A 15,198-nucleotide genomic window follows, 5' to 3' on the forward strand; every position below is an offset into this window, starting at 1 on the left:
TCTATCTATTTTGCTGGGATTTTTTGTTGTTGTTGTTACTGGTTCAATTTCATTACTGGTAATTGTTCTGCTCATAAAAGAATCAGCTTTTTGTTTTGTTGAATTTTATGTACAATTTTATTGATTTATTCTCTAATCCTTAGGATTTTTTTTATTTAATATGCTCTTATTTTTCTAATTTTCTAAGGTGAAAACTCAGATTATTGATTTTAGATTTTTCTTCCTTTTTGATATTTACATTCAGTGCTATAAATTTCCCTCTGAGCTCTGCTTTTCTGCTGCATGCCACAAATTTTGCTTTTATGTTTTCATTTTCATTTAGTTCAAAATTATTTTTTTAATCTCTTGAGATTACTTTTTTGACCCTTGTGCTATTTAGGATGGTGTTATTTAGTCTCTAAGTCTTTTGGGATTTTCCAGTTATCTTTCTATTATTGATTTCTAGTTTAATTCCACTGTGGTTTGAGAGCAGGTATTATGATTTCTCCTCTTATAATTTGTTAAGGTGTATTTTATTGCCCAGACTGTGGTTTACCTTGGTGAATATTCCATTTGAGCTTGAGGAAAATGTGTATTCTGCTGTTTTGGGATAAAGTAGTCTATACATGTCAATTATATCTAGTTGATTGATGGTGTTGTTGAGTTCAGCTATGTCCTTACTAATTTTCTGCAGGCTAGATCTGTCCATTTCTGCTACAGGGATATTGATGTTTCCAACTATGAATAGTGGATACATTTATTTCTTCTTGCAGTTCTATTAGTTTTTGCCTCATGTAGTTTGATGCTCCGTTGTAGATCTTGAAGATCATTATGTCTCCTTGGAGAATTGACCCCTTTATCATTTTGTAATACTTGTCTTTTTCCCTAATAACCTTCCTTGTTTTGAATCTACTCTGAAATTAATACAGCTACTCTTGCTTTTTTTTGACTTGTGTTAACATAGCATGCTTTTCTCCATCTGTTTATTTTTAATCTATATGTCTTTATATCCAAAGCAAGTTTCTTGTAAACAACATATATAGTTGAGTTTTGCTTTTTGATCCACTGTGACAGTCTCTATCTTTTAATTGGTGCACTAAGGCCATTAACTTTCAAAATGATTATTGATGTAGTTGGATTAATAGTTACTATATTTGCTACTGTTCCTATTTGTTGTCCTTGTTCTTTAGTCCTACTTATGTCTTTTTTTTTGCATTTTGTAGTTTTAATTGAGCATTTTAAAATAATTTTATCATCTCTTTTTCTCAACATATCCGTTATACTTCTCCCCCCACTTTTATTTTTATTTTACTTTATTTTTTTAGTGGTTGTCCTCAAGTTCACAATATACACTTTCAACTAATCCAAGTTCACTTTCAAATAACACAATACCACTTCACAGATAGTGTGAATATCTTATAACAAAATATTTCTAATTCCACCTCTTTCATTCTTTATATAATTTCTGTCATTTACTTCACATACATAAAAACATACATCTGTGGTTTGATTTCTGATAATAATTTGGGGAAATTGTCAGTCATTATTGTTTCAAATATTTCACTGTTCTTTTCTTTATTCTTCTGCTGTTATTGCCGTTATATCATGTATGTTACACCTTCTTTTTTTTACTTGTCCTGTAGTCCTCGGATATTCTATTCTTTGTTTTTCAGTCTTTATTCTCTTTTCAGTTTTGGAGTTTTCTACTGAAATCTCCTCAAGCTCATAGGTTCTTTCCTCAGTGGTGTCCACTCTACTAATAAGACCATCAAATGCTTTTTTCATTTCTGTTGCAGTGTTTCTGGTCTTTAGCATTTCCTTTCAGTTCTTTCTTAGGATTTCCATCTCTCTGTTTACTTTGCCTATCTGTTCTTGCATGATGTCTACTTTATCCAGCAGAGCCCTTTGCATACTCTTCATAGTTGTTTTAAATTCCTGATCTGGTAATTCCAACATTTCTGTTATGTCTTGTTCCAATGCTTGCTCTATCTCTTCAAATTATATTTTGTATCTTTTAGTATGTCTTGTAACTTTTTTCTTCATAGCCAGATATGATGTTCCGGGGTAAAGTGAACTACTATAAATAAGCCTTTAGAAATGTGTTGGTGAGTTTTGAGGGGAAAGGAGCATTCTATAGTCCCAGAATTAAGTCTCAGTCTTTTAATGAGGTTATGCACTGGACTCTGATTTCCACAAGTGTGTCTCAGTGTTTTATCCCCCCTTAGATAGGACAGGAGGGCTAGAGTAGGTTGCAGTTGGTTATTTCCCTTCTCTCATGTGGAAGGCTAGAGCTCACTGGAGTTGTATATTTCACTCACCAGAGGTCAATTAGATTTCTATAAAACCCCAGCAGGTTAGGTTCTGGCTAACTAGTTTTCCCTGCTGGCAGACCTTGATAAGAACAGAGTACTCTAGAGTATTTCATAATGGTTCTTTTTCTGGAACTAGAAAACATGAAGGGGTTTCCCTGATTTATTGTGAGATCCTGATGAAGCTCTTGAATGTAAGTCTCACAAAATTTGGGGGCTTCCCTATGCCTGGGACTCCCTAGAATTTTTTTTAACCTCTCAGAGTTGCCCACACTGAGCCTCCAGCAATTCATCAATTACACTTTAGTGTTTCCTTTGCTAGCCCTGGTTTCCATGACAGTGTCCATTTGTGAGTCTCTGTTCCAATAAGCCACGACTCCCTGTATTTGTTTATCCCCTCCAAGCTCGGGGGCAGCAGTTTACTCTATGTCCTTCCTTGTCTTATAGATTTGAGGAGATTTATTGATTTTTCTGTCTGTTCAGCTTTCTATTTGTTGTTAGAGAAGAGTGGGAACTCATAACTGCTTACATTCTTAATTAAAGGCTATTTTCTTTTAATATCACCCAATTAATACTATGTTCTACTCAGTGTATCATATGAGGAGGCACATGATGACAATTTGTCTCATTATTGGTAATGCTAATTTTTAAAGTGGTGTCTCACAGCTTTCTCTACTGTAAAAATACTATTCTTCCTTTGTAATTAATAAGTAGTATTGTGGTGAGATATTTGAGATGATGTAAATATCCTGATTTTCATTATACCTTTGCCTATTGATTTTAGTATCTATTGACACAATAAATTATTTCTCTGGTATTTGCCAAAGGGTGATTTTTTTTTTTTTTGGTTTATAAAATGTAATTTTATTTTATGTTACTCTGTTGTTACATAGGGCATAACATTTTCACAAGGCCTTTTTGGGACTACAGTCAATGATTATTAGCAACAACAATAGTGGTCCAACTCTCTAACAATCACTAGACAAACTGAACACCCTCTCACATGTGCACAAATCTGCATGGAAAAGTACTAAAGTTTTAGACTTGGACTTGTGTACTTTATTTCCCCTTTCTAGTGTATTAAGAAATGACATGCACTTTCATTTGCCAAAAGCAATGTTTGTATTCTGGCAGCAACATGCTACTTCTATTACATAGTAAAGTGAATACCAGAACTACAAAGGCAGGAGGTATAAGTGAATTTTTATTGGGAAGGGAAGTTGTCAACTTAAACAGCAGCAAATGAAGAATGAATGAGGAAACTCCCTGTTGTCACAGATACGCAAGACCTCCATCATATATGATACAGGAGGCATTTTAATTTGTAACCTCCAGCCTCAAAGTGTCAACTGCTTTTCCATTCAATCTAATACTTCTGGTTTCCTACCAAAAAGGAATATATTAAGAGGATGGAAAAGTTGCTTTACTGAAAGAAAACCCCCGAAGAAGAGTAAGGGAGGGAATGTAGAAATCAGGAAGTTATGCAGAACAGTCTTTAAACTGTAATTAACTACATTTTCATATCTTCACAGTGATACAAAACACAGTCACTTGCAGAACTGGTTCAGATTACTTAAATACCAGATACATTTTTAGTCCTCTACATAAGTGTTTGGAAGTTACTTATGTTTATATGAAATGAAGCTATTAATACTTTTCTACAGCAGTAACTGCACACCAGAAAGGCCAAGACAAACACAAATCAAGGAATGGAGTTTTCCCAAAGCTGCGGTATGAAAAGACTATAAACAGTTGATTCCACACACATGAATGGGTTTCTTTGCTATAGGAAATCCAAATGGAATAAGGAATGGAGATGAGTAAAAAGGTTTCTTGAGGGGAAGAAGGATGACACCCTGTATGCACTTAGTTCTCTGCCCCTTTTGCCGCATCACATTCTTCTCCTGCACTGTCTGATGTCCATAATGTTAGGTTGTCTCCAAGCAACTGCATGATGAGGGTGCTGTCTTTGTATGAGTCTTCATTCAGTGTATCAAGTTCTGCAATGGCCTCATCAAAAGCCGTTTTAGCCAGTGTGCGGGCAAGTTCTGGGTTATTAAGGATCTCATAGTAAAATACAGAAAAGTTAAGAGCCAGCCTCAGGCGGATTGGGTGTGTGGGTTGCATCTCTTTCTTGCTTATATCAAAAGCCTCTTGGTAAGCTCCTTGGGAATTATCTATCGTTTGTATCCGATCATCACCACAAGCAACTTCAGCAAGGTACCGGAAGTAATCTCCCTTCATCTTCAGATAGAAGACCTTACTCTCTGGATTACTTGCATTGGCTATTAAATACTTATCCAACAATTCCAGGACTGTGGTGCAGATGGACCGCAGTTCGGACTCCACTTTCTCCCGATAGTCCTTAATCAGCTTCAGCTTCTTGTCGGAGGTGTCGGTCTTCTGCTCGATGCTCGAGATGACCCTCCAGGCGGACCTGCGGCCCCCGACCACGTTCTTGTAGGCCACCGAGAGCAGGTTGCGCTCCTCGTTGGACAACTCGGAGCCCTGCTCTGTCACGGCCTTCATGCAGGTGGCCATGTCGTCGTAGCGCTCGGACCGCTCGGCCAGCTTGGCCTTCTGGATCAGCTCCGTCTCCTCCATGGGGCCGGGGACAGGACAGCGAGGGCGAGCACCGACCCGGATGCTGAGGAGGGGCGCGGAGGGCCTTCACGTCTCTGTGGCCACGGCGCGATTCCCACCGCTTTGATCCGCCTTTGGGTTTAGCCGAGGACCCTCCCGTCTCCCCAAAGGGTGATTTTGTATTCCATTCATTCACTCTACATTTAATTGGAATGTTATGTAAGAAATAATTATCCATTTATTTCATTTATGTGTTTATTCTACTATTATTTATATCAATATGGCCTCATGGATATTTGCTTTCTTCTATGGATTATAATTCAATATTATATTATTTATTTTTTGCCTAATTGTCCCATATTTTGGCATTGAGAGCCCCTTCAAATGACATATGGTACATAGCCTCTTCATTAACAGTAATGAAGAGGAGAAAAAGAGAATACAAAAGACAATTATAGAAAAACAGTGAGAGCCAGAAAAAAAGAACACTTCTGTGGGATCTCCAGGAATGTGTAAAATTAGCTATGTACAGTAGTTCCATTCCCCACTCCCTCAACTGTGGGAGATTTGTTCTAAGTCCCTCCACCATGGTTACCAAAATCCATTGGGCTCAAGTCCCTTATATAAAACAGCATAGTACAGTTGGCCCCCTCTACTCACAGATTCTGCTTCCTGGGACAGGGCGTGCCAACTGTATAGTGCTTACATCAAAGAAAAGTACTTGATCTGGGAAGAGATGGAGGTGAATAAAAATCATACAAAAATAGCATTATGCAATATTTCCCAACAATCCAAAGATTATATAATTATATAAATAATTGGAGAGAAAAAGATATATTGATGGTGTTCAGAATTATAAAATTTTAAGTTTCTTTATGATTCTTGAGTAAAAATATAATTATCTTTCAATTAATTTCTGGGTATTCAATTGTTTTCTGGGTATATTTCTTTAATCCACCAACTGACTAATACAGGAAGAGTTCTTGTAGGAACAAAAGCAAATAAAATAAAGTGATCACAATGAATTCTATTATCATTGTAAACCTAGATTATATAAATTAATCTGTTTTCACTATCATTTCATTACTAGCCTTATTGTGATTTTTAATTTTCTTATATTTTAAAAATATCAGTCTAGAATGCATAAATATCAGTCTAACTCAAATTTTCCACTCCCCCATAACCTCCAAGGAATAATTTGTGAAAGAACCTGAAGACAACCAGGATTTGGAAGTTAGTAAATTGTTAAGTTTGTCATGTATGAATTTCTCAAACCCTGTTTCTTAAGCTAGAGGGAAAACCATATCACATGTGATGCATAAGAATTAGTCAACAGAAAGTGGCTTTTAAAAAATGCAAAGTGCTTGCCTATCCTTATGCAACACTTCTCCTCCAAGTCCCTACTAAAATTGAGCTAAGAATAATTTGTTACTGATGTGATGTGACTTATCCTTCAGTTGAATTGAGATTAAAAAATGTTGAGACTAATAGGTCTAATACTTTATTTATCTCATTTATAGATCCATCAAAAAAACATTCTGAAAATGGTAAGTGCTTTTGCTACTACCTATTTTGATGAAAGTATTTATCGTCACCAAATCTTATTTTTATATCACTGGTGCATGATCAGGTTTATTTTTATAAGTGGTAAAATAGGTTTGTTTGTTTTTTAAGGGCAAATAATGCAAACATATCTTCAAATAGATGTTTCTGTTCACCAATTATGTCTCCTATTTCCGAGTTTATTTTGGTGTTAGTGACCTATCTCCAGGTCAAAAACCATAATCATGGGTGTATCTGAACTGTTGTCTGCTCAACATGCTGAAAAAATTAATAAAATAAAGTGATTCTTAAGTTTAGCTTGATAGCTATACTTCAAAAGTTCTATGAATATGGGAAAGGCTGTGCAAATAACTAAACTTAGAATCATGACATCAGGATATCAGTTTAGTCTTTGCCATTCTAGAATTGTGTAATCCAACAAGTTTCTTGGTGTATTTAGACCTCATTTTTCTCATCTCTAAACTAAATGTGGAAGGATTAGATAGCCTCTAATATTCCCTTCAGCTCCAGGAAAATACTTTTTTAGTTGAACTATTACTATAACAATTTTCTAAATAAAGCTATACAATCTGTGACTTTTATTAATGATTGAGGCTTAGCTAAGCTTTAAAGTTTCCAAATTGATTTGATTTGATTTTTTTTGGAAAACTTTATGTAGAAAATCAAATATAACATATATAGAGACCTAGGAGATAGTTGGAGATTTATAGAGATCATATTCTTAGCACTGCTAACATTATAATTTACAGAATATTACTCCAAATCTACCCACTTCTTAATCCTACATGAGGGCTTATATAATGTTGCTGCATCAAGCACTTAATGCAGTTTCAGGAATCATCTGCATATTTTTTTAAAGAAAATATTGTTGGCTTTGAAGTTTTATGTGAAACACAAGGAAAGTGAAGTAGTCAAATACATTTATAGAAAATATTAAAGGTGAACAAGTACGAATGACAAAGGAAGCTCAAGTGGATATACAATTCGAATTGATTCTGTTTCTTTTCAATCTCACACTCTCTCTCTCTCCATGGAGATATACCAGGGAAGATGTGACCATAGAATAGAGAATACATGATTTTGTATGTAATTACACACTGTTTCCATGGTGTGTGTGTGTGTGTGTGTCAATAGGGTTTTATAGCTGTTTTGTAAACCCAGTGCCCTCAAACTAGTCAGAAAAGCTAGAAGATGTTCCCAAAGATTCTGTCTTCATTAGTGAGATGTTAGGGGGAATAGAAAACTGAGATTTCAAAGTACTTACTCTATAACTACTATTGTATTAGATTCTCTGAATTATCTCACTTGATAGCCTTAATAAACTTGTTATTTTGGTATTGCATATCTAAAGTTAGCAAGATGAGTCCAAGAGAGTTTAAAGCATTTTTTTTCAGAATTTAAATGGCTAGTGGAATTTGATGTAAAACCTGCACCAATTTGACCTCTGTACCCAGGCTTGAGGAAAGTAATTGAGGGAAAGAATAATCGTAAGGCTAAGAGAACTTTTTCCTTCTCTAAAGAAACAAAAGCACAGAAGGCTAATCTGGGGAGTTATAAATTCTGATAAAGGGATTGTGTTGCCTACACAAACAATGATGTGACCAGATTCTCCTTTGTACCATGGCATGTGACCATTGAGTGAAACACTCGATGGAGTTTCCAGGAGTACCTTCTTGTCCTGCCCATGCTTCTCGGACACTGTAGCCTGTTCCTTGCCCTAGTCTTGTGTTTATATCCCTATCTGAGGAATATTACAGAGAAAACAAGGTACAAATGAAGATCAAAAAGATAGCTCAAGTTAATTCAGTCAAATGATGGAAGTACTTTTCAGTTTTTCACTGAACATGTGTGAATATTAAAGGAAAAGGTGTGGGCTTTTTAAGGCAAAGCAGTATCTACTTCAGAGATAGCTGCTTCTAAGTGCATTTAATTTGGTGCAATTTTTGCCCCAGTAGTCAAGCATTTTCCACTACAGCAGCATTTCTCAATCTCAGTCCTGTCAACATTGTGTTGAGTGGGGTTGTCTATACATTGTAGGATGTTTAGCAGCACCCCTGGCCTCTACTCCCTAGGAGTCAGTATCATCTTCACAGTTGTGACTATCAAAAATATCTCCAGAAATTTCAAAATGTCTCCTGTTTTTTTTTTAAATTAATTTTTATTGGAGTCTGGTTGCTTTACAATGTTGTGTTAGCCTCCACTGCACAACAAAATGAATCAGCCACAGTGAGTATAAAAAAGCAGCAAAGACAAAAGTATAATATATTTTGCTTTTGTTTCTTTATGTAACAATGCATTCAGTCTCTATCTTTTGTCTGGTAGTTGTAATAAGGGGTTGATCAGTCAGATTTCTTACTGTTAAGCTGAATCATGACTAGGTCACAATTTATTTAGATCATTTATTAGCCTCAAGTCCTACCACCAACCTCTTATATATTTCTGCCTTTGTATTCTTGTTGTATTTGAACTGGGAGAAGTTGGCCATAATTTCCAATATTTTATAGTTCATCTTTGGATTCAACTTCAGCACTGACTTTGAATATAATATCTTGAGAATGTGCAAGATTCTGCTAATTCTCTCTGCTTAACATCTCCTCCACAGCTGAAAACCTTGGGGAGAGGGAATGCTGAAACAATTGATGTGTCCACTCATTTAGGACTCAGATGTCTCTAAATTCTAAATGTATACGGTTGGGTAAAATTTAGACTATGTCTATCATTTCATTTTCTTATAAATGTCTGAAAACGCTACCCCCAAAGTGCCACTCAACTTTTTCTTTTTTGCTTTTATGCTATGGGCAAATTATGAGCTATAAGATACACAGCTTATTTGAGTATGATAATCATTGAACATATACTGACGCACATTTTCCCACTTCCAAAGGCTTGTTTCAGAATTAGTCTTTAAAAGACTAATTATTAAGGGCATTTTAATTTTTTATGTGCAAACTGCTCTGTTTTTTATTTTTAATTTTTATTTTATATTGGAGTAGAGTTGATTAACAATGTTTTGTTAGTTTCATGTGTACAACAGTGGTTCCATTATACATAAACATTTATCTATTGTTATTCAAATTCTTCTCCCATTTAAGTTATTACAGAGTATTGAGCAAAGTTCTATGTGCTATATACAGTAGGTCTTGTTGGTTACCTATTTTAAATATAGCAGTGTATACATGTCAATCCCAAACTCCAAGTCTGTCCCTCCTCCCCACCCTTCCCCCTTGATAACCATAAATTTGTTCTCTAAGTCTGTGATGTGTATTTCTGTTTTATAAATAAGTTCATTTTTATCATTATTTGAGACTCAGCATGTAAGCTATATCAAATGATATTTTGTCTTTCTCTGTCTGACTTACTGCACTTGGTATGATAATCTCCAGGTCCACCCATGTTGCTTCAAATGGCATTGTTTCATTATTTTTAATGGCTGAATAATATTCCATTGTAAATATGTACAGCATCTTCTTTATCCATTCATCTGTTGGTGGACATTTAGGTTGATTCCATGTCCTTGCTATTGTAAACAGTGCTGCAGTGAACGTTGTGGTGCATGTATCCTTTTGAACCATGTTTTTCTCTGAATATATGCCCAGGAGTGGGATTGCTAGCTCCTATAGTAGCTCTATTTTTAGTTTCTTAAGGAACTTCCATACTGTTCTTCACAGTGACTGTACCAACTTACACTGTCACCAACAGTGTAGGAGGGTTCCCTTTTCTCCAGCATTTATTGTATGTAGACTTTTTGATGATGGCCATTCAGACTGGTGTCAGGTGATACCTCATTGTAGTTTCAATTTACATTTCTCTAATAATTAGTGATGTTGAGCATCTTTTCATGTACCTCTTTGTCATCTGTATGTCTTCTTTGGAGACATGTCTATTTAGGATTTCTGCCCACTTTTTTTATCTTTTTTTTTTTTTTTTGTATATTGAACTTCATGAGTTTTTGTAAATTTTGGAGATTAATCCCTTGTCGAGCACATCATTTGCAAATATTTTCTCCCATTCTGTGGGTTGTCTTTTCATTTTGTTTATGGTTTCACTTGCTATAAAAAAGATTTTGAGTTTGATTAGGTCCCATTTGTTTATTTTTGTTTTTATTTCCATTACTCTAGGAGATGGATCAAAAAAGATATTGCTGCAATTTGTGTCAAAGAGTGCTGTGCCTATATTTTCTCTAAGAGTTACATAGTATCTGCTCTTACATTTAGGTCTTCAATCCATTTTGAGTCTCCTTTTGTGTATGGTTAAGAACGTTCTAATTTCATTTTTTTTTTTTTTACATGTAGCTGTTCAGTTTTCCCAGCAACACTTATTGAAGGCACTGTCTTATCTCCATTGTATAGCCTTGCCTCCTTTGTCATAGATTAATTGACCATAGGTTTGTGGGTTTATTTCTAGGATTTCTATCCTGTTCCATTGATCTATGTTTCTGTTTTTGTTCCAGAACCATACTGTTTTGATGAAGTCTGAAGCCAGGGAACCTGATTCCTCTAGCTCCATTTTTCTTCCTCAAGATTGCTTTGGGTACTCAGGATCTTTTTGTGTCTCCATACAGATTTTTGGTCCCAATTCTGTGAAAAAATGTCATTGGTAATTTGATAGGGATTGGATTGAATCTGTAGATTGCCTTGGGTAATATAGTCATTTTGACAATATTGATTCTTCCAATCCAAGAACATGGTATATCTTTCCATCTATTTGTGTCATCTTTGATTTCTTTCACCAGCATATTAGTTTACAGAGTAGAGATCTTTTGCCTCCTTAGATAGGTTTATTCCTAGGTATTTTATTATTTTTGATGAGGTGGCAAATGAGATTGTTTCTTTAATTTCTCTTTCTGATTTTTCATTTATAGCATGTAGAAATGCAAGAGATTTCTGTGTATTAATTTTGTCTTGCAACTTTACCGAATTCATTAATGAGCTCTAGTAGTTTTCTGGTAGTATCTTTAGGGTTTTCTATGTATGTATCATGCCATCTGCAAACAGTGACAGTTTTACTTCTTCTTTTCCAATTTGGATTCCCTTTATTTCCTTTTCTTCTTTGATTGTCATGGCTAGGACTTCCAAAACTATGTTGAATAAAAGTGACAGTGTACATCCTTGTCTTGTTCCTGATTTTAGATGAAATGCTTTCAGCTTTTTTTTTTTTTCTTTTTTTTGGAGTATGGTGTTAGCTGTAGGTTTGTCAGATATGGCCTTTATTATGTTGAGGTATGTTCCCTGTATACCCGCTTTCTGGAGAGTTTTTATCATAAAACGATGTTGAATTTTGTCAAAAGGTTTTTCTTCACCTATAGAGATGATCATATGGTTTTTATTCTTCAGTTTGTTGATATAGTGTATCACACTGATTAATTTGTGGATATTGAAAAAATCTTGTACCTCTGAGATAAATCCCACTTGATTATGGTGTATGATTCTTTTAATGTATTGTTGGATTCAGATTGCTAGTATTTTGTTGAGGATTTTTTTGTCTATGTTCATCATTGATATTGGCCTGTAATTTTCTTCTTTTGTGATATCTTTGGTTTTGGTATCAGGGAGATGGTGGCCTCATAGAATGAGTATAGGAGTTTTCCTTCCTTTGAGATTTTTTGGAATAGTTTCAGAAGGATAGGTGTAACCCGTTCTGTAAATGTTTGATAAAATTAGCCTGTGAAGCCATCTGGTCTTGTACTTCTGTTTATTGGAAGTGTTTTAATCACAGTTTCAATTTCAGTACCTGTGATTGGTCTGTTCATATTTTCTATTTCTTCATGGTTCAGTCTTGGGAGATTGCACCTTTCTAAGAATTTTTCCATTTCTTCTAGGTTGTCCATTTATTAGCATATAGTTGCTTGTCATAGTCTCTTATGATCCTTTGTATTTCTGTGGTGTTCATTGTAACTTTTCCTTTTTTCTTGTCTAATTTTATTGATTTGAGTCCTCTCCCTGATTTCGTTGATGAGTCTGGCTAAAGTTTTACCAGTTTTGTTTATCTTCTCAAAGAACCAGCTTTTGGTTTCATTGATCTTTGCTATTGTTTCCTTCATCTCTGTTTCATTTATTTCTGCTCTGATATTTATGATTTCTTTATTTCAACTAAGTTTGGGTTTTGTTTGTTTTTCTTTCTCTAGTTGCTTTAGGTGTGAGGTTAGGTTGTTTATTTGAGATATATCTTGTTTCTTGAGGTAAGATTGTATTGCTATAAACCTCCCTCTTAGAACTGCTTTTGCTGTGTCCTATAGGTTTTGGATTGATGTGTTTTGTTGTCATTTTTCTCTAGGTATTTTTTGATTTCCTCTTTAATTTATTCAGTGATCCATTGGTTATTTAGTAACAAATTTTTTAGCCTACATGTGTTTGTGTTTTTTAGTTTTTTTCCTGTATTTGATTTCTAATCTCATAGCATTGTGGTCAGAAAAGATGCTTGATGAGATATCGATTTTCTTAAATTTATTTAGGCATGATTTATGACCAAACATTTGCTCTATCCTGGAGAGTGTTCCATGTGCACTTGTTAAGAAATTGTGTTCTGCTGCTTTCAGATGGAATGTTCTATAAATATCAATTAAGTCTTTCTGGTGTAATGTGTCATTTAAGGTGTGTGTTTCCTTACTAATTTTCTGTCTGGGTGATCTGTCCATTAGTGTAAGTTGGGTGTTAAAGCCCCCCACTATTATTGTATTACTGTCAATTTACCTTCTTATGACTGTTAGCATTTGCCTTATATATTGATGTGCCCCTATGATGGGTACATAGATATTTATCATTGTTATGTCTTCTGCTTGGATTGATCCCTTGATCATTATGTAGTGCCCTTCTTTGTCTCTTATAATAGTCTTTATATTGAAGTCTATTTTGTCTGATAAATGTATTGCTACTCCAGCTTTCTTTTGATTTCCTTTTGCATGGAATACCATTTTCCATCCCTTCACTTTCAATCTGTTTGATTCTCTAGATATGAACTGGGTCTCTTGTAGACAGCATATATACAGGTCTTTTTTTTGTATCAATTCACCCAGTGTATGTCTTCTGGTTGGAGCTTGTAATCCATTTACATTTAAGGTAATTATCAACATATATGTTCTTATTGCTATTTTGTTAATTGTTTTGCATTTGTTTTTGTAGCTGTTTTTCCTTCCCTTCCTCTTTGTACTGTTGTCTTGTGATTTGATAACTAACTTTAGTGTTGTGTTTAGATTCCTTTTTCTTTTTTATGTGTGTATCTATTGTAGATTTTTGGTTTGTGGATACCATGTTTTGATATAACAGTCTTTGTATAAGCAAGATTTTTTAAAGTTCCTTGCTTTTTTATTTCAAATGCATTTCTAATAGCCAGCATTTGTGCTCTCCTCTTCTCACAATTGCTGGTTTTGGTATCATATTTTTGTGCAGATTATTTCCTAACTTTATTATATGTTTGCCTTTACCAGTGAGCTTTTCCATTCATAATTTTTGTTTGTTTGTTTCTAGTTGTGCCCTTTTTTTCCTGCCTAGAGAAATTCTTTTAGCCTTTGTTACAAAGCTGGTCTGATGGTGCTGAATTCTTTTAGCTTTTGCTTGTCTGTAAAACTTTTGATTTCTCCACTGAATCTGAATGAAAGCCTTGCTGGGTGGTGTAGTCTTCATTGTAGGTTCTTCCCTTTCATCACTTTAAATATATCATACTACTTCCTTCTGGCCTGCAGAGTTTCTGCTGAAAAATCAGATGATGAGCTTATGGGAGTTCCCTTGTCCCCTTGTATGTTATTTGTTGATTTTCCCTTGTTGCTTTTAATATTCTTTTCTTTGTCTTTAGTTTTTGCCAATTTGATTATTATGTGTCTCAGCATGTTCTTCCTTGGTTTATCCTTCTTGGGATTCTCTGTGATTCCTGGGCTTGGATGACTGTTTCCTTTGCCATGTTAGGGAAATTTTCATCATCTCTTGAAATATTTTCTCAGGTCCTTTTCTTTCTCTTCTCCTTCTGGTACCCCTAATTAGCACTCACCAGAGCCACTGCTTCCAGTGTTCCTGTCCCCACAATGAGTCACAGCCAACCCCTGCCTCTGCAGGGGACCCTCCAACACTAGCAGGCAAGTCCGACCCAATCTCTTATGAGGTCACTGCTTTTTTCCCCATGTCCTGTTGTGCATGAGACCTTATTTGTGCCCTCCAGAAGTGGAGTTTCTGATTCTCCCTGTCCTGTAGAATACCTGCAGTCAAACCCCACTGGCCTTCAAAGCCAGACTCCCTGGGAAGCTCCTCCTCCTATTGCCAGACCCCCAGACTGCAGAGCCCAACGTGGGGCTCAGAAGTTTTGCTCCTGTGAGAGAACTTCTGTGGTATAATCATTTTCCAGTTTGCAGGTCGCCCACCCAGCGTGTATGGGATTTGATTTTATCACAGTTGTGCTCCTCCTACAATCTCACTATGGCTTCTCTTTTGTCTTTGGAAGTAGGGTATCTTTTGTGGTAGGTCCCTGCATTTTTCTGTTGGTGGTTGTTTAGCAGTTAGTTGTGATTTTAGTGTTTCTGTAAGAATGGGTGAGCTCACATCCTTCTACTCCACCATCTTGCCTCCTTCTCCTAATTTATTTGTATTTGTCTGAGTGGACTCTGATGTCCAAACAGCAGACACACCAGGTATGAGTAAATCATATACCAGTTATAGTGCTGCCTTCCACTGATTCCCAGATCCAATGGGCAAAATAATCAAAGGCTCTTGGTCTTAGGCAAGCCACTTCTCCTAGCAGGCCATATTGTCCATTATGTCAAAGGAGTTGAGGGTGAGGA

General features: G+C 35.5%; 1 pseudogene across 1 annotated transcript; it reads right to left on the bottom strand.

Moving 5' to 3' along the window:
- Positions 1-3,120: 3,120 nt before the first annotated feature.
- On the bottom strand, positions 3,121-5,007 carry LOC114889204 (annotated as a pseudogene). The gene has a single exon (XR_003791984.1). The product of XR_003791984.1 is annotated as a 14-3-3 protein theta pseudogene (transcript).
- Between the last annotated feature and the right edge of the window lie 10,191 nt (positions 5,008-15,198).

Source organism: Monodon monoceros, unplaced genomic scaffold, assembly GCF_005190385.1.
Source record: "Monodon monoceros isolate NGI ecotype Baffin Bay Population unplaced genomic scaffold, NGI_Narwhal_1 Super_Scaffold_9, whole genome shotgun sequence".
NCBI lineage: Eukaryota > Metazoa > Chordata > Mammalia > Artiodactyla > Monodontidae > Monodon > Monodon monoceros.